Source organism: Rhipicephalus microplus, chromosome 1 (genome assembly GCF_043290135.1).
Source record: "Rhipicephalus microplus isolate Deutch F79 chromosome 1, USDA_Rmic, whole genome shotgun sequence".
Lineage (NCBI taxonomy): Eukaryota > Metazoa > Arthropoda > Arachnida > Ixodida > Ixodidae > Rhipicephalus > Rhipicephalus microplus.
The window spans coordinates 267,525,616-267,550,540 of NC_134700.1; the positions used below are offsets into that span (position 1 = coordinate 267,525,616).

The 24,925-nt window shown below is 46.2% G+C and overlaps 1 protein-coding gene across 2 annotated transcripts in view; it reads left to right on the forward strand.

The window, feature by feature from the left end:
- The window catches only part of mrj (DnaJ heat shock protein family (Hsp40) member B6 mrj), a 193,839-nt gene that overhangs the window by 101,915 nt on the left and 66,999 nt on the right, over positions 1 to 24,925 (forward strand). The window contains exon 1 of one of the 2 annotated variants that reach the window (XM_075894196.1): positions 6,437 to 6,559. The exons of the other annotated variant lie outside the window; for it this stretch is intronic. The gene's annotated coding sequence lies outside the window, so the exon portion shown is untranslated. Of the gene's footprint in view, positions 1 to 6,436; positions 6,560 to 24,925 lie in introns of those variants that run through there. 2 annotated transcript variants of the gene reach the window in all.

Consider the following 24,925-nt stretch of genomic DNA (forward strand, 5'->3'; position numbering starts at 1 on the left):
TCTTTCGGGCATGAATTAGGCATGCATCTAGGGCAGAAACCATGGGCTAGCCATTGAGAAGGCTATGCCCGTGTACTCTGGAAGGCGAAGCTCAAGCACCCTCCAAGGTCTTGACTAATGCCTCGGTGTACGCTTTTTATTGCATCATGACAGCTGACTCTATATACAAAGCACTCAAGCAAACAAACCCAGCGTTTCTCTAGAACTTTATCGCTGCACCTTTTGCAAACTCCGATACGTCCACATTTGACCAGACTATAGAATGCAACCGTCTGATATGCCGAAAGGCACTGATAAGGTGCTTTTGTGGTCGCTTGTTGGCGCCGCCGGATGCGAGGGCTGGACGTGTGTTGATTGCGGAAGTATTCTGGACAATTACGATAGTCTTCAGCATTGATGGCTGTCTCGAAAGAAGAGAAGGCGCCGTGGGGAAAGAAAGCCAAAAAAAATGATAACTGATCTTTGAAACAATGGAAAGACCGCTGCTAGCGATAACGCTTCAATTGTGGCAGTGCAAAATGGCATCGTATAACATTCTAGAACATGCAGCTGAGCGTGTGAAATATACGAACGCATAGTTTCGGATCTATAGGATAAATGTTTATTTAAATAGGGAACTTACCCTTGACATTTCTCTCTCTAAATATTAATTCCCAAGTTTCGTTTGCTTTGTTCTCACTTCTTCGTTGCGTTCGTGTTGTGTGTCTACCGTTTTTTATCAGCAAAGTTCCGGTTCGCGTGCAACGCTGAGCATGTCAGGATATAAGATTGGTGTGCACGACAGACGTCTGAAAAAACTCTGTCCGAGTTTTTAGTCTCGGATATTGTACTTTGGGTAACCGTTGGTATCTTAGCTTCTCGCAACAGCTCGTCTCGGCAGACGTACAACTGTACCGAGATCGAGCTATGTTCAGCATCGATAGCAATTACGTTCTACGTTGCTTGTTCTTTGCCTTAGTATACTTATTGAAATCTATAGCTATCTAATATACCAGGTCCCGTACTGTTTCTACTTTTCTTGCACCCCAAAGGCAAGTGCGTGCCACAATGACCATCACGTTGCCTCCATTAGTTTCCTAAAGGACAAGTGTGTCTTTTACGCTGTTTTCCGAGTCCGTTTTCAGTAATGTCTTGCTCTTCTCGTTTGATAATATGAGATAAAGAAATTTCGCAAACGTTTATTTCTGTTCGAAAGATATCTTCATGCGCTCGAAGCTCGATATTGATATGTTTTCAGCCATCTATTACGTTTTCTAGTGTTTATTTTTGTACATACACTTGGACCTTATGCGGCGTCACGCTTCGCTCTCGGACTCCGCTAAACATTTCTCTAGACACCATCATTAGCTACAGTGGCAGTTTCTAAATCCGCTTTCCAGAACCGCGAACGTTATGACTGTGAACGCGCTGCCAACGGAAGACGAATTACCTCGGATACAAAAATGAAACCCGCGTGACAGATTTTCGCACCAGCGGCGAGCGGCGTCTCGTTCCGTTTCGTTCCGCATCCCCTATTCCTTCATTCGTCCGCGTGCCCTTCGTAAAGATTAACTATCCCTGTTTTAACTATAGCTGAATATATAGCATCCCCGTGGTTTCGACGCGGGCACAGGCAAACAGCGCTAATAATGTCGCCTTCGCGCGGCCCCGCGCCAAAGACATCTCGAGAGTGATTTACACTTGAACTTCCACCACGTGTTTGCGTATACCCACTTGCCGAACACAAACAGCTGTCCCTGCTGGCGTCGCCGACGTGTCGGAAGGTGATCTCTGTGACGCCTGTGGCGTAAGCGAGCTGTCATGCGGAGTGGCATCGCTAGGGCGCGTACCAAGAATGCGTTGCAACCGCGCTCGACTCGGCTGGAGCACGGTGTGACCCTTCCTCTAAACAGACATTGCTGCCGCCGATGTCGCATGTACGCAGCTAGGACGGTGTGAACTTAGACGCCGGTTGCCATGCACGTGACGTGAGGTGGTTGGACGAGCTAGCTAGCCGACATCCGTCCGCATGGCTGCTTGCACGGCGTTGTGGCTGTAGTTGTACAATATACACCAGTCAATACAGATGTCAGCCGTGTCGACAAAGAAATTCTATATACTCGTCAAGAGAAACTGTGACATTCCATATAACCTGTCAATATCTGATCAATGGCATACGATAATGTTGTATCTGACAGACTTGTCCAACGTGAGTGGCCTTGGAGATTCGGTTAGCTCGCTGAACCTTCCGCGATGAGTATGCGAGTTTCCCTTCACTTCATGCGCCGCCCGGTTGCTCCTTCTGTCCGGATACTTTGCACTATATGCTTAGCCGGCTCCTGTCGCCTGCGATATAGTGTATAGTATGTAGCAGGCAGCACGTCTATTGAAACAGTCGGTCCGACGCGGATATTGCTTCGATCATTAAATTCTGACAGTAGCTTAGCCCGATATCCGGCAATATTTTATGTATGTTTGTGCGTCCGCTCGCATGTATGCGTGTAATATAGCGCACGCACGCAAAATGAGAAAATTAGAGAGAGAGGGTTGAACACCCTCTCCCAAAAATTCTGGCTCCGCTAGTGAAGCGCGTGTTACTGAACACGTTGACCACTATTACAATTATGCGCAACTGATACATAGTCGAAAAGCACGAAGAACGCGACATTTAATAGTTTGTTGAGAAATCTATTGCTTTTGGCTGTATCACCGGGAAACACGTTCTTTAAAACATTGCCAATCATTAACCCGATTCCGTGCTCGTTCAGTCGGCAGAAACACGATCCTCTCACCGACCACTTAATCCTCATCGGTCGGAGCGGCCGTGTATCCGCACGCTATCGCATTGCCAACGCCAACAGGGGGACACACACATTTGGCATCCATTCAAGGGAAAAGACGAAGTTAACGAACGACGGACGAAGTGTACAACTGTACAGCCACACAGGAGCAATGTTTAGCCGCGGGCACAGAACACCGGCGGTATAATGCAGCCAATTTTTCTTGCTCTTTTCCTCCTTGTGCTTATTTTGCGAGTATTTTGATAAAAACTGCAAGAAGTGAGCCTACTGTCCTTACAGCTATTTCTTAGTGTATATATATATATATATATATATATATATATATATATATATATATATATATATATATATATATATAGTTTCTTAGTAAGTAAATTTAATAACTTACCGTGGTATCGTGGTAATTTACTGTAGTCGGAACTGAATGTACATCTGTGATCGATTGATGCGCCGAAACTGACGCTTCAGAACGCAATACGAAAAAAAAAACTGACAGAATTAGGCATCGGTCTATTTTAGATGTCACACTTAAGGTTTCGAAAACACATCAAGGATGAGTATACAGAGTTTTCTCACAACTGCGCTGTCTCGTCATGTGAACGTTCAAGTACACGAACGACGAATATACATCTCTGACATAAAACGCCCAAGACGTGAGCTGGTTAAGTATGTTTGAAGACGTACAGCCGTCAACATCTTTAATACGAACACTTCGATGCGCAGCCAGGGCTAGTTTGATTGATGCCAGCCACGAAGTGATGGGCGCCTTTGCCGAGATATTGCCTCGGTAGTCCTGGATGGTATGTCGGCATGTATGGTTAGCATCTTGGCAACAGAACCCAAACGTACGTGATGTCAGCGTCAATCAAACTGCTGCGGGACACGTGGCGGGGAGCGTTCGTGTTGAAGGTGCTGACGGCTGTACATATGCACGGAAGCTGCGTTCACATCCAAACGCGTCCTTGCCAATCACAGACGAAGAAGCTTTCTCGGTTAACCCATTCACACTTATCCCTTAACTCTTCTTTCGTCGTCAGGCTTTGAAGGTTTCCGCGTGAGTCGTGCTGCGCCGCATGGGAGGAAAAAAAAAAGAAAAGGTCAGCCTTGCAGTATAGAGAAACTATAATAGTATCCCTGACTATAGCGCGTTACCTTGAGAGATTAAACGCTTGTCCTGGCTCTCCTTTATTTCTACAACGCCGCCTATAGATCAGCATTGCAGCCGTGTGTCTGCAATGAGTGGCTAAGAGTGTTCGCACTCAATCACTGGTTGTCATCAGTCCCATGCCGGAGGAAGGTTACAAAGAGCGTCGATGGGGCGAAGCATTTTGGGCCCCTGCTGGCAGACTGCCCGAACAGAGGGGACTCGGCGCTGGCAGAACGGCCCGTTAGACAGACTTAACGTGAAAAGCTAGCGCCGCATGCGAACAGCCTTGTGCAGAGCCATTATTTGCCTAAGAGGGAAAAAAAATCCTTTTTTTTTTTTTCAGCCATCGTGTTCCGTTCTTATATAGGTAGTTCTTACGCATAATTTATTTTATTATTTTTTTTCTATGGGGTAGGTCGTCCCTTTGATTACCGGTGCGCTTCGGTGGGATGGGATCATAAATATGGTGGGACGGGATGATTTTTTTAAGAGGGAAATTATTGTTGTGGGTAGTTGCGGTTAATTAGGCAGCGCTGCCAATATAATTAACAAAGTTGCTATACACACGCGCCGTTTTCAATCTAAATTGTTCATCGTTAAAAAAAAACTGGCACTATATGTTTGCTTCTATTAGGTGTAGAGTGTTTTAGGGGTGCGGTCTTTAGTATGCTGTCGTCTTATGTAGGTTGGCGTAACGCTGGCAAAACAACGTATGCAAATTTATGGGAAAAAAAGAGGAAGCGAGCGAGAAAACTACAAAATCGAAGGGAAGAAATACGAAGGGACATACAAATAAGTATATAAATAAAGAAAGGAACAAATACATGAAGGTCTGAAAAGAAAGAAATAGAAAGAAAGAGAAGCGGAAAGAAAGAGAAAACCGAAGAGAAACAAAGAAGGCCGCCGAGCTCGACTGATGTGAAGCTGCCTTGATTGTTTCGTTTTTTTTTGTTGCTTTCTTTTGTTTTTGCATTTTATACGATCTTCAGATTTGTTTTATCTTCACTTGATTACTGGTGCGCATCAGCCGCTTGGTTCCCTCGTTATCAAAGTCGCCTATTCTCACTTTCAATGTGTATCGATGTCGCTGTCTCTTCGGTAACGATCACCGCAATCGAGATAACAATATCGATGTCTGAGTAAACGGAAGAGTGATACCGACGCAGGTGAGCAGCGTCGATTAATCAGATTCGCAGTGAGATAACGATGCGGTCAGTTATGTATCAACGAATGTGACTTTGCTCTCGGCTACAGCACTGTCGCGCGATAAAGTTACTCGTGGGCGCCTCAAGTGGGCTTCACTTGGTAGAAGATGGCGGCCTGTGATTGCACTGTCGCCGCCTGTTTGTCGTCTATAGAATCACATCATCGCACTCTAATTGAACAACTACGATGATGTCTTTATTTAGGTTTGGCTCTAAGGCCTAAAACGTGGCTCAGCGAATGTGGGTCGTATGTAAAGCCTCCATGAGGATAAGCCCAAACGCAGTCCATGAAACGATAACCACATAAGAACAGTCAATGCAATCACCAAACCTATCCGTAGCTCGCTGTTGAGTGACAGAGAGAAAGAAAAGCAAAGGGAAGTGTAGGGAGATTAACCAGGTTGAGGCACTTTTTGTTGAACCTTAGAGGTATCCTACTGTCAATGTTTGGCACTATGAGAAACGATTGACCTTGGCCTGTTAATGTCCTTTGACTCGTTCAAAATAGGTAGTGACTCATTAACCCTTCATGGCTGCGTATAATAAACTGATCCGTGAATAGACCTACACAACAAGACCTGAGGACTTTGCTACTTGAGCTGGAACTTCCCGTCACGCAGTGTCGACTTGTGGGCAGTTTGCTGTGACCGGCTGCACCGAGATACCCATACAAGGAACACGTATGGGACAGGAAGTAGCCGATTGACCAGGCTGAGCCTGGTCGGCTACCCTTCGTTGGGGGAAAGCTGACTGAAATATGAAAAGGAGGAGTTCACACATTGTGAAGATTGATACGAGTATATGGAAGCCATTGCTGCCTGTGACCGTCTTCGCCCCAGGTCCTTCAGCTGCCGCACAAAACACGAGTCTGCGGGACGCTCCAGGCCGACTGAGCGACCTTCACCGCTGTCCTCACGCACCTGCAGGGCACCACACCGTTGCCACAGTATCCATGAATGAACGCTATAGTTACACTCCCCTGCGCATTCACTCGACTGTCGCTGTCCCCCTGCGGGAGGTTTTGGACGCAGAAGCATATTTAGCGCCGACCCTGCTTCCACTCCACGCGACGCGGTAAGGTGGAGTTCCTTCGCACGTCACACAAACGTCGCACGTCGGCAGTGACGTGCGTGTCGCGTTCTGGTGACGTCGACTCGCGGTGCCAGAAACGCGCGTCCGCGTCGCGCGCTTTTTGGACAGCCCCCGGTATAGTAGCCTCACGGGCGCGCTATACCGGGGCTGCCAGGGCCCTAAGTCGGGACCGGTGATTCAGCGCGCTTTCTTTCGTCACCCAGACCCGAGTGCGAGCGCACTTTGCGCCCCTGACTCCTTTCCCCTTCACTCGGACGAGCGCGGGCTGTCCCTGACCTGCTGTTTCGCTATAGACGCCGTCCACACCTTTGCAGTGAACACGTGGTGAAGTCAAGGTGAGCCTTTGTTTTTTACTTGTCTTGTCCGAGAGGTCAAGGTCAGAGTGGTCCATGTCGCGCTAACCGAAAATTAAGGAGTGGCAGTCCAACGGGGTACTTACTTAATAAGGGAGAAATATATGTCTTCGTTCCTGGCACAGATTTTGAGATTACCCGAGTTTTTAAATCGCGTATGCTTCAGCCTATGCCCGTATTTATCCAGTCAGGTCATTCGTGGTGTGTTCATAGCCACTGTGCACTGTAATCGCGGCATCTATTTTAGCTGTAAGCCTTTGGTCCGGAAGTTAAAAAAAAAACACCATCGCCTGCAGCTAACACACAGAAGGAGAGGAAGTGAAGAAAATGACGTAACTACAACAGAAAAGCACGTTGATGTTTTTGTTTTTTAGTGAAACCATCTTAGAAATTTTAAGCATGAACTGTGGCAGGTACAAAGTGGGACAAAAGCGCTTTTACTATCAACTGAAAGCTTCATTAAGCTAGATAAGACATATATACCCACGCCACCATGTGCACATGTGCGATTCCAGGCGCTATCACAGTGTATCAACTTAGGGGACCCTAAAGGTTCATAAATTGATACCGCTATTCCTCAAAAGGAACGGCTACAGAGCGGAAACCTGGAGGCTCATAGGAGGGTTCGATTCCAATTGAGAACGACGCAGCGTACAACGGAAGGGAAATTGATAGGCGTAACTTTAAAAGGCGGGACGATAGCAGAGTGGGTCAGGGAACAAACGGGGTTAAGGATATCATAGTTGAAATCAAGAACAAATTGACATGGGCCGGGCACGTATAGCACATATGCAGGATAGCCGCTGGTCATTAAGGTTAACTGAGTGGATACCAAAAGAAAGCATACGCGTGAGAGGGAGACAGGCAATTAGGTGGGCCGTTGAGATTAAAACGTTTGCAGGTATAACGTGGCAGTAGAAAGCACCGGACCGCGTTGATTGGCGAAGCGTGGGAAAGGCTTCCGCCGGCTGCAGTAGGCGTGTACGCTATAGTCAAGCTGACAATGATGATGATGATGATGATGATGATGATGATGATGATGATGATGATGATGATGATGATGATGAAGGGTTCGTAAATTGGCACTTATTTTTTCTATCACCGTTCGTGCTTGAAATTTACAAGATATGTATGTGCCAACTATCTCGCATTTTGGTCGTATTACGTAATGCGGCTAAATAACTGATAAAATCATTCTGAATCATTTGTCTATCTTTTTTTTTACACCTGTAGCTTTTAATCTGCCTCATCCCTGTCCCAAGTGTAGAGTATATAGCATACCGGTTATCCTGAACTATAGTTAACTTCCTGGTTTTCGTCTCTCCTGTTCCTTCCTTCCTTCTTTCGTTCCTATACCAAACTATAGAGACGCTTATACATCGTTGTGAGTTCATAATTGAGTAGCGTGAGACGATATACACAAATGATCATTTGTTAATTTATGTTTGCTTACTGTGGTCAATCTTATGGCTATGCGAGAAGCCGCGCTGGGCGCTGCGGAGTGACCTCGACTGTTTTCTGTCTTGTATACTCAAAGCCACGGTAGCAAGTATGAGCGGAGCACCGCACCCAATTACGATTGAGTCAGGGCAGCCGAAGTAAAATCGAAATGTTAGGTAGAGCATTGAACTAAGCGCTTTTTATGGCAGTTGAACTTCATATTCAACTATTTAGAAGAACGTCACCTTCTTAGGTTTCTGTTGTGCTTTTTTTATGTCCTGTGTAGCATGGCCTAATATAAGTAGCTCTTGTCAACGTAAAAGAAAAAAAAAGATAAGTTTGTTATCCTTCCCTGCTTTCCAACACCAGTACAATATGGCCGCTTAAAAGCGAGCCCATTTTATTAATTATTGCTTATTTTTCCGTGTAGGTAAAACGGAATGCACTTCGTATTCTTGCTGCTTTCACATGTTAAGTTGTTTCGTCCTATTTCTGCTCTTCTTTCTCTCTCTCTCTCTCTCTCTCTCTCTCTCTCTCTTTGTCAGGACTTTTCAATAAAGCCCACTAGGAATTAAACGCTGCTGTGAATCTCAGAAAAGCAGGCTTGGGTCATATCTAGTTAGCACTCGCATAAAAAAGAAGCATGTCAGAGCAGACGCGCAAGAGATTAGCGCCGGGCTTCAACTTAGATTAGCAACAGACTTCAGCCCGCGCGATTTGTCGTCCATCAACGAACGGAGTTGTGACACCGGATCCGTGTTGCTATGGTGAGACCACGTGACTCAGCTGTTCGCGTGCCAATGGCGCATCGCGGACCGGCGCATGCATATCCTGCAAGGTTACCGCGCAAGGCAGTAATCGGGTTTTATTTTCGGCAGCTGCAATGCCCGCGTGCACTGCTCACGTGGTCAGAGCGGGCAGAGTTACGCCGGTTGCGGGACATTGCCGATTTTCGCGTATATACTTGGCCATAAAGCGAGCTGCCCTTTCTAAACGCGTGTCCTGTTGCCCTACAGCACGTTGTTTTGGCTTCGGAGGCCGCGTTCGTGCGTTGCCCTCTCCGTTGCAAAACGACGGTTTCCGCAGCAGCAGATCGCCTTCGCTTCCAAGTTCTCTTGATGTCTAAATACTTCAGGAAGCGCGTAGTGATATATATATATATATATATATATATATATATATATATATATATATATATATATATATATATATATATATATATATATATATATATATATATATATATATATATATATATATATATATGCGTACGGGCAAACAGCGTTTGTGTATAATGCTTATATAGATTAAGTATAGAAGTTGTTCTTTCGGAAACGTGAATTTTTTTTTTTTTGCCCCGGAAGAAAATAAATATTCCGACTGCTCATAGATAGTCGACAACGTGCACTGCAGGCAGTGGAATGATAAAGAGTGGTTCGTACGCTGTTAAAGGGCGCCCGAAGAACCTCTGAAATACAAAAAACGAAGGCGTCTCTTCTGGCGTTGCCCGTCAATTCGAGCACCATCCGCGACGCCGCAACCTGCGTACTCGCGTGATGTCGTGACAAAATAAACTATTTGTCCAGTGGTGTATGAGGGATGTCAGTCGGGAATTGTACGCTACCTTGATCTACCATGCACTGATGATGATTCAATTCAATTCACCGTTTATTCCATTTTTCTTGCCATACACCAAAAAAAAAAAGATGGAGAATGGAGGAGGCTTGAACAAAAAGTGAAACACCGTTCACCTCACGGGCATTCCGGCCCACCTAACGACAGCTGGACAGTGGATGTCGTGGAAAGAGAAAGCGTACGATACGCGCGTATGTTCTAACAGACACCGCTTGGTTGTACAGTGTGTGTGTGTGTGTGTGTGTGTGTGTGTGTGTGTGTGTGTGTGTGTGTGTGTGTGTGTGTGTGTGTGTGTGTGTGTTTTGAAAAATAAACATTCTTGGTACATGCGAGAAATCACATGCTGAAAGAAGAGAGCCACAGTACATATCTTGATTACGTTTTTGCGAATGAAGGAAAGAGATATATAACATTATATAAACACCTGTAAACTCACAAAAAACAAGAAAAGAACATACAAGTTTTATTGGCGTAAACTATCGAAAAGACACACAAAAAAATGTCTTAATGTTTTCTTACTAGTTGATTCGACCACAATTTCATGTTCTCTCAAGTATTTTAGCAGTTTTGGAAATCTGTATCAGTTCACTCATAACTAAACGTGTATATGGAATGATCCAGTTTTTCGTTGGGGCCCCCTCCATTTTATTTTTGGGTGTACATAGCAAGAAAAAAATTAATAAAATGCGAATTTAATTACTGATATGTGAGGTTTAACGTCCCAAAACCACCATATGAGAGACGCTGTATTGGAGGGCTCCGGAAATTTCATCCACCTGTGGTTCTCTAACGTGCACCCCAATATGAGCACACGGGCCTACAACATTTCCGCCTCCATCGGAAATGCAGCCGCCGCAGCCGGGATTCGATCCCGCGTCCTGCAGGTCAGCAGCCGAGTACCTAAGACACTATACACCACCGCGGCGGGGCAGAGCGCACGATCAACTTCATGATCTCACTTAGTTATGTGCTCTTCCTACTGCGTGAGCGGGGATAACTTGTATCCCTAAAGCGCGAAATTCTGATTGGCTCAGCGCATGCACTGTCATTGTCCGTGTGTCTTGTGAAGGAATAAGTGGCGAGGAGGAAATAGCTCTGGTAAGAAGGGTTGAGAAAGCGAGAAAAAAATCACTATCTCGCCTTTGAGCTCGGAAATGCGTAAACTTTGTGTTCGGACATTCAAAGTTAGGACATACTTTCAACGCTCTTAATAGCTGTAAGGTATACCCACGTAAAAGCGCAGCGCTCCATTCCTCTTGCTCCGTTCTCTTTCCTTTATTACAGACAACGGTGAAGGACTTCAAGTGGAAGTAGGCCGGACAGTTGTACAATGTTGAATAAAAGCAATTAATTTGCGAGGTTTCTCTTGCGACTCGTGTGTTTAGAAGAATTTGTGAATGCTCTAGAGCACTATATATGCGCCATCTACTATGGGATATACATAAGCTGTCCCAGCTACGCACGCCTGAGTATAGTGATGGAATAAACGTTCGATAATGAATGAATATTAATGTCATTTGCAGCACGAACATATATGCTAGGCTAACGCCTCATTGATGAACAATACTACTCAGCTTCAATGCACGTGTATAGCGCGTAGGACTGCAATAACTCCTGACATTGAGAAGAGACGCACGCGCGTCTTTGCATTCAGAAGCAGGTTATTATGCGTAGGCTATAATAAACTAACTTGACCGTGAGTTGAGTGCGAGTAACGTGCCGCGTAGCGCGATTACAGCTCATCCACTCTCCCTGGGGCGCGTGCATCAAGAATAGCGTCGGTGCCTTGGCCACGGAGACAGAGCGAGCCTGCATGCTGTGAGAGCGCGACGAATGAGTTTTGGGCGTAGGGCCAGGAGGGTGCCAGCGTCACCTCGGTCGCGCTTGGCTCGAACAGCGAGCGTCACAGATGGCTGGTTGCGACAATATCGCACGCCGTGTGACACTTGTGCATCGCACCGCACGACTGCTTCCGATTGAAGTTTCAGTTGGAAGCTGCGCTCTGCGCACTCCCTTTTCTTTGTATGTGAGTTACCCACTAGCGGGGACCCATGATTCCTTGAATGAAGGAGTAAACTTTATTTAAAGTCCGGCAGTTTCCTTTGGGCGAGGCGGGGGGAAAGAGGAATTAAACCCTGTCCCGTCCCAATCGCCGTCGATGATCTCTTGGTGAACTTTTCATGACACGAAAGGGAGAGTGATAATCAAGGTAACCTGAGGCTCACTATTTTTGTTTTATTTTCCTCGCTACTGAAATAATATAAAAGATTTGCCCATCTATACATAATGAAGAAATAAAGAAGAGGAAATGGACATGGGCCGGCCATGTTGCGCGTAGACAGGATAACCGCTGGTCATTAAGGGTAACTAACTGGATTCCCAGAGAAGGGAAGCGGGTTAGGGGGAGACAAAAGGTTAGGTGGACAGATGAGATTAAGAAGTTTGCGGGTATAAATTGGCAGCAGCAAGCACAGGACCGGGTTAACTGGCGGAACATGGGAGAGGCCTTTGTCCTGCAGTGGACGTAGTCAGGCTGATGATGATGATGATGATGACATAATGAAGACTGTTACTTTTTTTATAGTCCAGCAACACATGATTATGGCGTCTGTGTAGCACAAATACAAAGGTTATCCTTATAAATTTTTCAGCAAGAATGCTTTTTCAGCAAGGAACGAAATACTCATCTTGGGTGCTGTCTAATACCACGCCATGTTGTCAAGTTGTGCAGTGGTGGCATTTTAATGCAACCATAGAGACCCTCTGGGCCAATTAGAGCCGACAAGAAGGCGAATTCAACGACATGGAGTAACGATAGCGTTCACACTCTATATAGCACTCGCTTTTCCAGGATTTTAACCGAGATATTACGTGGTTCTTAGTTGGTCGCTTTGTATCATTTTCTTCTTGTTTTACTTTCGGTGACGTCATTCGCTAATATTCGAAGAGTGGAAGATTTTTGTTCGCCGGTGACGTGATCTGTTATTGTTATTGGTAACGGTTTCTATTGGACACAAAAAACATGATATATATATATATATATATATATATATATATATATATATATATATATATATATATATATATATATATATATAAGAGGGTGAGGCTCGCATCACAAACAAACACTTTCCGACTCTTGGCGCGCGTGATTCACCAACCTGCGCAGATCACGTGAGCTCAAGGTCACCGAGTTTCATCTCCAGACGCTTTTCGTGCGTGCTTCATCGCTAAGATGAATGACGCACCGTCTTCTGCCCGTGAGGAATGTCGTGTAACTGGGATGGGCTGTGTAAAGATTTATTCAAGCCCAAGAGCCACGAGAGCCACCCCTATAAAGGGTGTCTGATGTAGTGGCTGCATGCCGATACGCAGAACGGTACGTGTTGACGTGCTGTAGCTATATACGCTTGCCTCAACATCTGTTGCGATGGAGTGAAGCTGTCTCGTGATCCCCGTGCAACCATCAGTTCTGCAACCAGTACTACTACCCAGTATACGCAGCTCCAGAGCAAGCCTCCTGTCATGAACGCGCTCCCGGCAATATGCGGTAGATTATCGCCACGTCAGCCGACCTGTTAAGTTGTGTATAGACGTGTTCAATAGTCCCATTCTTAACAAGACAGTGGTCTTCCAGTTACTAATGGTTCTTCTAGCATCTCGTTTACGAAATGGTTGTCACAGAGAGCGCTAACGACTTCCTTTGTGCTTGGCCTCCTCTGTCGCACCTGGTGGTTACATGGAACGGCATATCCACTTGAAGTCATGATCCAGCGTGTCGAGCCGCTCCCCTTCAAAACGTATCAGCTGGTAGACTGACGAATACTGCGTACTGTTGGAGCAGCGTCGCCAGTACTTCCCCGGGTTGGCTGAGCTGTTGCTTATATAGTATAATTATAATAGATTTATAATATTATAGTAAATATTAGTGGAGTAGTATCAAGACTAGTGGTAACACCATGCACGCAGAGTTCTTTTACGCACGCGCGCTTCTTCCGTCGCTCGGTTTGTGGCCGGGCATTTTTATTGTGGTGGTGGCGGTGGTTTTTGTTGTTTTTACATTGTTCCCTCAGTTTGCTTCTTTCCAAATCGGCAGTACCGCTTCACCCGCTTCCTTCGCACAGTATATCCGCTTCCGGTAACCGACAGATGTGCCGGGGTGGTGACCATCTCTGCTCCCCCCCTCTTTTTTTTTTTTTTTTTTTTGTTCCTTCCGTTTTACGGTTGTCTCTGTTCTCGTCGCTTCCAGTTCTTTTGTGCTCAGTGCGCGCCCTCTTTTTGCGTTATTTTGTATAATGACGCTTCTGGTATGGTTCATTCTTGTCGAGCTGACTTTTGTTTTATTGCCCTCGGTGGTACAGCCCGAGTGTACGTGCGCGACGGTAAACAAAGCAGTCACGCGCAGCGACGTCACGTATACCCGGCGCCATGCGGGGGTCTTTGTCCGCGCGTCCGGTCGCGTCTCTCTGTTCGAGCGCTGCTGCTGACCAGAATATCACTCCACCGCGGGGTCAGTAGCGCATGCTTTTTTATAGAGTGGGTGATTCGACAGATGATTCACTATATGCGGGGCAGATTTTGTTTTTTTTTTTCGTTGCTTCCTGGAAATACGAAAAGGGGTGCACCGCCCATTACGCTTTGGGAAATGCTCGTTCATCCCAGCAGGGTTGCGACAGGGTGGTCAGACTGCATGTGAGGTACGCTGTTCGCTTCAGGGTTTCCGCGTTTTCGTCTCTCTCTCCGAGCTGAAACAGTGAAACAAACCGCGCCCCGCCGCGGTGGTCTAGTGGCTAAGGTACTCGGCTGTTGACCCGCAGGTCGCGGGTTCAAATCCCGGCTGCGGCGGCTGCATTTCCGATGGAGGCGGAAATGTTGTATACGCCCGTGTGCTCAGATTTGGGTGCACGTTAAAGAACCCCAAGTGGTCGAAATTTCCGGAGCCCTCCACTACGGCGTCTCTCATAATCATATGGTGGTTTTGGGACGTTAAACCCCACATATCAATCAAATCAATCAGTGAAACAAACCGCGCGAGCGTCGCACCTCGAGTGCGCTGACCTGCGGGGCCGATCGGTTTGTTCTGAGGTGTTGCGGGAAAGCGGGGGGGGGGGGTGAAGGCGGGGGGGGGCGTTATTTTGTTCTAGACTCATTGTATTTTATTTTTACGTGGCGCCCCATATGGTCTATTTAAGACTGTTGTGGAAGATGTATGGGTCAGACAACTTCGCATTCCGCGTTACAGCGCTTTAGAGTGCAACGAAATTCGATATCGTACGGTTTACCATGGTACGCAGCCAGAGCTTTTTACCCATGATATGGTTGATTTGTGGGGTTTAACGTCCCAAAACCAGCATATGATTATGAGAGACGCCGTAGTGAAGGGCTACGGAGAAGTCGACCACCTGGGGTTTTTTAATGTGCACCCAAATCTGAGCACACGGGCCTACAACATTTCCGCCTCCATCGGAAATGCAGCTGCCGCAGCCGGGATTTGAACCCGCGACCTGCGGGTCAGCAGCCGAGTACCTTAGCCACTAGACCACCGCGGCGGGGGAGCTTTTTACCCATGCAAAACTGAAAAAAAAAATGTGTGTAAAATTCAAACCGTGAACCCCACTCCCCCTTTTCTGCCTATATACACAAGTGCTGTCGATGTACTGCCAGAACAGCATGGCGCACGATGACAAGGAAAAGTTCCAGATGACCTAAGTATTATTTCAAAATGCTTTAATTTCAAAACGTTTTAATTGTACTTAATATTTACACGTGTACTCCAAGTGTGCCGAAAAAGTATGAATCTCACTTTCGAATTGTCAGATAAATGTGCTTATATACAGGTTGTCCCAATTATCATGCATTACGATTTAAAAAAAGAAGAACGGGGTTACGTGATGCAAACCTAGTGCATATATCGTTCCCAGCATACCGAAGTGGCCGCTACAAATTTTTTGGCAATGAATATTAACCAGTTAGGCTAAATATATTTTAACTTAGACATTACACGCCTAATTATCAAAATATCAATGAGGCAGATGTGCACATGTTGAAACGACATCTGTCTGTGCTGCTTTTAACAACGTAAAAATTACGGACTTTTTTTTTTTTTTGCTGGGAATAAAGAAAACCCACTAAGTATGAAAAAATAGCATGTGACTGCGCTCACACCCGTGAAAATAGCAGCGCCCTCAAATAATCTTACTGGAAGCAACCGGTTTGCTTCTTTCCCATTGCTAGAGGCAGCGTTTTGCACATCGGCAAGAGTAGAGGTCGGGTGCCAACAACATGTGTCGCAGTATTCCAGGGGTTCCTTCCGCTTAATTGTACGTCGCTATCACCATTCGTATACCTCACGGTCAACTGTTCTCATCGATAACGTGGCCGGATCACTGTTCTGATTGGAGCGATTACAACCAGACTGTGCAAGATCAAGGCAAGGCGTTTCTTCGGACGGTAAGCGGTAGATAGCGCTGACCGTTTTTTTTTCTACATTTCCTTCATTGCTGCTGGCTGTCTCAAAGTGAGCTTGTTTGAGTGCGTTTCTTTCTGACACGCGCAGTAATCTAGGCACGTGATATATTTCGTATTTCGCGGGCCTGCTTCATTAACAGGAACAAAATGAACGCGCAATTAGTACGTTGTTGAAAATAGCACAGACAAATGTCGTTTTTACACGCGCACATTTGCCTCATTGGCATGTTGATAATTAGGTCAGTACTTTTTTAGTTACAAATATGATTTTGACTAACTAGTCATTTGTCATTAACGAAAAAATTTCTAGTGGCTACTACAGTACACTGGGAACAATATGCACTATAGGTTTGTTTCGCGTAACATGTTTCCTCTTTTTTTTGTCGTGCTCTTTGGTGGGGTTAGCCAAATATGAAGATAAGAATAAACATATATATAAGCGTGTCATCCACGTAAAAGGAATTCCGATTTCTGAATGCTGCATGGGCGCAGTGGTTGTCACGAGTGAAGGTATTTTGCGATATCGTTTTGAAGTAAACTGAAGTATCGCTACAGCCTACACATGCCATAACTACAAGCAAAAAAAAAAAAGAAAAAAAAGAAGGGGGCTCATTGCAGGCACATCCGATCATTGTCTTCTTCTTACGGAGGTCATCATGGATGCACGCGTTATGCTGATGTGCCTATATAGACGCAGTTCCACAGCTGGTGCGACACGACTTTAACCGCCTGAATGTCGTTACACGTTGCATGCGATAAGTGGCTCGTCGTCACTACTGCTGTTAATCGTGGTAGATAGCTAAATGACGCTTATCTTAAAACTTTTAAACGCGTTTATTTGTCACAGGAGTGCATCACCGTACTGTTCGCGCATATCAGCACCATTTATTTATTTATTTATTTATTTATTTATTTATTTATTTATTTATTTATTTATTTATTTGCTTACTTATTACCGCAGGGCTCGGTCCTTGGGCCCTTATTGTTCAATATTTACATTTACGATGTCACACTGGTTGTTTGGGGCTCATCAGTGAAACTGCATGCGATTGCAGGCTGACGACTGCGTGCATTACACCATGCAGTGTAACCGACAAACGGGATTTATAGCAATTTATGTGCGTGTTTTGTGGCCGGAGCACTGTGTGGCAAATGAGTGTCAATTGCCAAAATATTTTACAAATGCCATTTAGTGATAAAAAGCTGCCACTAGTTTTCAGCTACAGTTATAATGAGCACTATATACCTCGATTGCGTGAATACCTTCAAATATCTTGGCATCACCTTTACTGAAAATCTGACGTGGCACCTTCACATTGAAACCATTTGCGCTAGGGCGCTTAAAAAGTTGGAATGCTTAAAACGAACTCTCAAGCACTCAATCATGGCACAGTGGTGTAAATTTATGTAAATTAGTCGTTTACATATCCGCCGTTATACTATAGAGTGCGCCTCAGTGGTATATGGTCACCTTACACTTTACTTGACGCAAATAAGCTTGAGCCCATACAAAAGAAAGCAATGCAGTTCATCTTTTGCTGATACGATCGCAATTTTTCTCCTTCAACTCACGCATGTGTTTTATACTTAAAGCCACTGGTTCGTCAACGCACGCTTGAGTGTTCGCTGCATGATGTTGTACACGGCCACAGTTAGATTCAAGCTCCGATTTCTTTCAGATCATTTCACTACAGGCGTGCCACGCACCAATCACACCCACTTAATATTGTTTCTTTTCAGTTATTTGTCAGTTCTTTAAAGCGTTTTTTTTTATTTCCAAGCGTTTATGATATTCGGAACATACTAGGTGGTTCTTTGCGAGAAAAACGGCAGGAACAGTTTGCGGAAGAATTGCCGAATCCCCTATCGCCGTGATACTTTTAATGTACATTGTGTAACTTTTGTTTAATTTACTAACTCGTGTGCCGACTCCTGCCATGTCTCGTCTATCGAGGCAGCATTATTCGTAAATAAATAATTGAAAATAAGTAAATCACAGGTTGTGGAAATCATCAGGCGTATACTCCACTACGGTGCCTTTCATAATCCCACCGTGGTTTTAGGGGAGTAAAATTCCAACTACTACCTTAAAAAAATTACCTTAAAATTTAAAAAATATTACTTAAAAATTATTACCTTAAAAAATTACTATTACCTTAAAAAAAGATTTCAGTCAATGAAGAAACGCCGTTGCCCGCTGGTTTTTATACGGTAAAAGATCATGTCACAAAGGACACTAAAAGTGCAAGCAACTGATATCAATAAAGTGCGGATCGGTCGACGCGCGCAGGCGATGAGGCAGGGCAAGGTCCAACGGAAATGACACGGGCTTGGCGACGTGCGCGCCGGTTTATTGCGAGCAAGGTTTAGGGGACGTGCCCAGAGATCTCTTATCTGGAACTTCCCTGAAATTAAAGCGAGACGACGCCTGGCAGCGGCTGGCAAGGCGAGTCTGTGCATGCCCTTGCACGCACGGCTGAACCACTCCGTCCTTGCTTCTTCAATTTAATATCTCGATGACTGTGCTGCTCGACCTTCTTTTGTTTTGCTTGAATTTAATGTATCCAGCTCGTTTCAGCGAGAATGTTGAACATTAATGCGCGGTGCAGCTGTACGCCAACGCATACACCCGAGATTGCAAAAAAATTAATGAACATATCTAGAATAGTGAAGCGAAATTACACTATCTTGTTACTTGGTGCACTAAGCCCTAACAATAACAACTGTTGGGGTTTTACGCCTCCGAAATTACGGTATTGTGATGAGTGAAGTCGTGGGGAAGGCCTCAGAAATTTCGATTACTTAGGTTCCCTAAATGTATGTTTACCGGGCTTCTATAGTGTTTTGCCCCCATCGACAACAGAGCCGCGGCAGCGGGGTTCGACGACTTTCGTGCCGGCTGCGAAGCGCCGTAACCACTATAGACCAGCGTGGCGGATCTCGGGGCCTGTATACACTTCTGCCAGCGCAGTTCAGCGACCGAATAGTAATGATGCAACTGCTCTCTTCTGAAAGTCATCCTCATATATCACTGTGTTGCTATATAGAAACGTGTCGGGCATGTCACGTTGACGCTACGACTCTATCGTGCATGAATAAAAGAGCGATGGACAAATAACGAACAGTCTGCGTCAGTGTGTGTCACACACTTCTGGTGAGGCCCCGCCGATCCAACATCGACGTGCGGCAGACTCGCAGGCTTCCACTTTACGCTTCGGCCTGCGACGCCTGAAAGGCCTCGAAGTGGCACATTTCGAATTTATTTGCGGGTTGGTCGACCCGTGCGGGGTTGCACGTGTGGTGCTGTGTGGGCCTGACCGACGTACTCATAGAGCAGACACAGAGTTTGATTACACTTAGACAAACATTTAATTAAAACAAGGGCAAAGGCAGGAGATTACAAAAATAGTAGAGGAGGAAAACTGATACGTGTGATAGAAACAACAGCTATATAACAAAATATGCTAAAAAAACACTACAAAAGATACAGGCTAAAGACAAATACGCGGAACATTAATAAAATAACCACAAGATGGAAATCAAAGGAGAGAGACACTAGAAATTAATTACAGAATGATCATGGTGGGGCTTTTGAATTTCAACGTGCGACGCAGCGCACCCTACAAATATTAAAAAAAAAGGCTGGTTAAAACAAGTTTACGGTTTAACAAAAAAAGTCACAATAAAAAGTTCCATACGGACCAAACCAGTCCTTGGTGCACGTAGGGGAGTTGACGGGTGCCGCTGAAGGTCTCGCCGGCTTGGTAGACGACGAGGGTGCCCGGAATTGCAGCCGTCTCAATACGTTGCGCGGGTCACTCCGTGCTCGCCGCCTACGCGAGACTCGCGACACCGACGACCGCACTTGTTGCTGTCTGTACGTCAACTGCTCTTCCGATGCAGTTCAAACCTCCTCAGGGGCGTCCACGTGCTCCCATCTCATCTGGGAGTAATATTTCTTGTTTAGATCGCCGGTGCCCCTTCCGGCACTTGTGCAGGGAAGACGAGCCGGCGCCACGTTGGGTCGTTATAGTCGCCGGATGTCGTCCCCCAACACAAAAGCGCCCTTCCTTGGTAGGTGTGGCCCGCGGATGCTCCGAAAATTGGAGTCGTTTGTGACAGTGTGTGTGTGCGAGCGTGTGTGTGTGTGTGTGTATTTTCCGCTACGAGCGTTGGCCAGTCGAGCGTATCCGTTGTTCCCATCCAAACGCAGCGGTGCAGCTCGATTGCTACTGACGCGTCAGCGAAAGATTTGGAAGTACCACTATACCACATAGTTATCACCTTGCCAGAGTATTTAGGAGAGCAACAGACATTGTCAGCAGTGCGAACGTCCCTATCTGGGCATATGCGGCATATCAAAAACGACAACAATAGCAAGAACAGTCTTTCATGCACTCTTAATGCTACCACGCATATCGTGCGCATTGCATTCAAAATGCAATGTTTATTTGCTCATGTCAGCGCGTCACCACAAAGACCCGGAGCAGCCACGTGGGGCTGCAGTTACTCACAATAGCGTGACAGTGACGTAATCTCGCGAGGAAAAGTGTCGTCACGTCGCAACGACCCCACACCGAGCAACTAAGCGAAGCGTGCCGGCGGGCTCCATCTGGCCTTTGTCGCTGGCGATGTCCTTTGGTATCAGAAGGGGGACATTCACACCTATGAGTCAGGAGCAGTGTGTTCGAGAGACAATGGGCGCCAATTAAGACACAATCGTAGCTATTACACGGGGGCAAAAAGCGAAGAAGGGCACGTGCTGAGACAACCACAAGACACGAGCTTCCTGGAGCTGTTTCGTCAGGTGAGCTCCGAAGGTTGCATGGTTTCAGTTTACGCGTGCAGAGGGGTGCATTCATGTGAGGTGCCTGACGGCCTTGTTAAAATTTCTGCTCAAGAAAAGGCATTAGCTCGCTGTATCTCTCGGTCAGTCACACATCAATTGATTGCCGTCAGAAAGCGTTGAGTTTCAGCTTTCCTGGTAGGACATAACAGTTTTACGAGGCCTATAGTACATTCCTCACACCTCATTTTGGACCAGAGGCGTGCGACGATTGTCTAAGCTGGTTCAAACAAAGACATAGACGGTAAGCGCACCGCCCCCCCCCCCCCCTCCCGAAGAACTAAAAGTATGTGCTAATTTTTTTGTCCCTGGTCCCGTACTGGCCTCCTCCTTTCACAGTTCGTACAAGGTGCCATTGAACTCCTATTCTGGGGCTTCATGAAGCACTCCGCGAGGTTCTCATTGCACTTTTCGTTCCATCTCGTGTACGTTCATGAAACTGCTGACACGCTTCTAATAGTCTTAAGAGCAATTAACAGCCATACTTATAAGTAAAATATAGCTTTCTTTTTTTTATATGTACCTTCATTATATCACACTGGGAAACCTGATGAGTGGCAGATACCACGTCGTACGGTTGTCGGGTCCTTCATTCCATTTCTCTCGTGTACTTGACCTTGCCTTTCTTCCTCCCGCCTCTAGCTGCACTATACACTTACACGTTGCCATTGAGTGTCGGCTCTTTCGACAGGCTGCCTGCTTTGTCTTGAAGATGCGCCTAATCACCACTCCGGCCGAACGAATCGTGCCATTGCGTGATGGCAGGCGAGGCCGATCGTGCAGTGCCCCCGGGGCGAGGTCGGTGTGGATGCACTCGATCGCTGACACGGCAAAAATTGTACGGAGCAGTCATTCGCTCTGTTATGACGTCGTGCGTATGAGGCACGCACAGAACGCGGAAGGGAAACGCCGATGACGCTGTCGCCTGTTGTGTCCTCCTCGCGAGGGAGAACTCGCGCCGTCATCAGCGTGACGCATGTCTCCGAGGGACAACCGTGCACGCACTGCCGATGAGCGCTGCTAATACGCGCCAGCAGTGCGGCGTGGCGTGCAAATTTATTTGAAATGCGAAGCAGCGAACTTCGGTGACTTTGAGCGTATCTATTCTATCTAGCCGCGTATACGCTTGGTTGCTCTCGTGGTCACCCTATTAACTTGGCGGGAACCGGAATATGGCGCGCTGGTGAAGACATGAATAATGTCACAATCCCGTCGCGTAGGTCGTCGAACCCTTCCCGTCAGACAGTGCCACATACCCACGGGCGGGTATGTGCCGCTGGTATGCGGGTATGTGCCACAGGTAATCGACGCTTATACCCGTGCCACACGGGCATAGAAAATGACATTTGGTGGCGAAGGCCTTCAGTTCCCGAATGACATTCGTTTCGCCGGCGCTGCTACACGTCCAAAGCGAATGACATTTGACTTGATGATGTCGATCACAGCACCTTCGAAGTGAGCATTGAGTGAATAGCAATAAAAAAATTAAGAAGCATTTACAAGCTTCATACACATCATATAATCATCAAATGTAGAAATAAGCGTATTACGCTGTCCTAAGTTTTAGTTTCTTGCTTTGTTTTACAACGTTGCAGCCGACCGTAGCAACCTAAGCCAACACTAGTCAGATCCACAGCGTAAATAGACACTAAAATTGACAAGCGTTTCATTATCAATACCTTATTTTCTTCGTATAACGTTCAAAGCATCTTTTTAAGACTTTAGTGCAAATAAAAGACGGGAAAATTCACTTTTAGCTCAATATGATTTGTTTTATATACTTTCAGGTAAATCGCACTTCGCGAGCTGTGTCGTCGAGAGTAGGCATTTCTCAGTCAACTGAGTTGTGGCGAAGGCAGTTGGTGGCGAATGGCATTCGTCCCATTTTGTTCGCCCGTGTGGCACCGCGCGAATGGCAATAAATCTGAAAGCATTCGGGGGTAAATGTCATTTTTTCTGCCCGTGTGGCACGGGTATTAGTATCTACCCAGGAACGACGAGAACACACATTGGGCAATTTTGATGCGTGAGCGTTAAGAAAATACCCGACATCAGTAGCGTCGATCAGACGAATGCAAATAATAAATGTCAGGGTCCCAGCTGGAATCGAACACAAGCATTCTTCGTGGCGATGAAGCATTTTACCACAGAGCTACGCCAGTTCTCGGAACTACCTTTCAAATATACGCTAATTTTCGTGAAACGTCAATAACGGTTGCAGTGCTGCCTACCCAATTTTATAAACATTGTATACATATGTACTCCTTTGGTACAGCCGTCCCGTCGGGCTAACGTTAATTGCGGTTATTTGCCATGCGCTGAAGTTTATCTATGTAGCTGTGTCCAGGGCCAGCATCATCGCGAGCATCAGTGCTTCATATGAGCTTTTGGCGTTGGTCATACGAATGTTCCAGTTGGCATCGTTGCGCAAGTGCAAAGAACTGGTTATATAATCATCGGCAACTCTTCAACACATATCTGTGCGTGCAACATTTGTACACATATGTAGCGTCATTTCATGACGTGGCGCTCCATAAAAAAGTTGCAACATGGTCACATTCCGTCAGATTGCTTCGCATAACGTCGATTCCCAGGTATGTGGGATCTACCGAATTTTTTTTTTTACTTTGGTAGGCTTTTTCATTGTTGTAAAGAACTGTCAAACACCGTCAGTACGCTGTGTATGTAACCGCGACCAGGACAAGCAAAGTTCGCTCACAACAGGCAGCATATCAACCATTACGAATGGTATACATTATTAAGTTTTTCCTATGTTTACGGGCGCCTTCGGCCAACCCAGGTATCGTGTTAAGAAAATACAAGACATAAAAAGTAACTAGTGATACGTATAACAGTTTCTAACGAGCTCGGACGACTTGTAACGAATAGAGTCCTCTCCTTCCGTGCAACCTGCGTGTTAGGCTGACCGAGCCAATGATGGCTCGGCCTTGTTTTGGGAGCGCTCGTTGCTTGCCAGCGGGTCCCTGCGATTCCTCGTGCAGACTATATATGACGACAGGTACGTACACAGAGCCGGCGACTGGGTCGTGTGACTGCGAGGTGGCCGCGCCCCGCTGTTTCCGCCACTTTGTGCCTTCGTGTGAACGCGCGCCGCACTTGCACGTGCGCAAGGCATGCACTTGGGGGCGCGCGCGTTTGTTCCGCTGTTGTCCTTGGTTGCGTACATAGTGGCAAAGGAGGCCGCCATGCGCGCGAGCGATTCCGAGGCGCCAGTGACGACGGCGACCTAGGGACTCTTGCAAACATGCTTGCAAAACAACGCGTCGTTTCAGTCATGACGTACACGACCCTCTTGTTTAAAATGACGGGGAGGAGGTAAGCGAGGTGACCTGAATTGCTTCGGGGTCCTCTCGTGTCATTAGAGTGCCGCAGACGGGTGGAGATCCGGTACACTAATATCGCCTTGATGTGGTTGTTCTCATTGTTGTTGATGATGATTATGATGATGACGATGTATACAGTGGTAGTCATGATCGCGCCTCTCCCCTTGCAGACGCAGCAATTAACTATGTGGGTTTTGCGGAGAGTAGCTCGAATGAGGGACTAAGTTCATAATCGTTGTTTGTAGCCGGTCAGTGAATGAAAAAAAAAAGGAAACAACACCGGGAAAGAGTGAAGAAGTAACGTATAGGCGCATACCATATGCTGATTGATCTTATCAAATTGAAGTAAAAACAAACATTATTGTATACCTCGCTTTCATTCAAGGGAAACTGTACGTTGCACAAACGGCAATCAACTATGCAGTAACTGAACGCATCCTATTCTCGCTCATGTTAAAGCTGTGGGGTTCAGCTGTGTTCTGCGCACTTGCGGTTATGTGCGATTCACTGTAGTCCGATCACTAGCTATTTCAGCTTTGTAGCACTCTGCTCCCAAAGTCGATGCAACTGGTTCGGCCAAATACACTGTTATACACCAGAACACTCTGCAGCCAA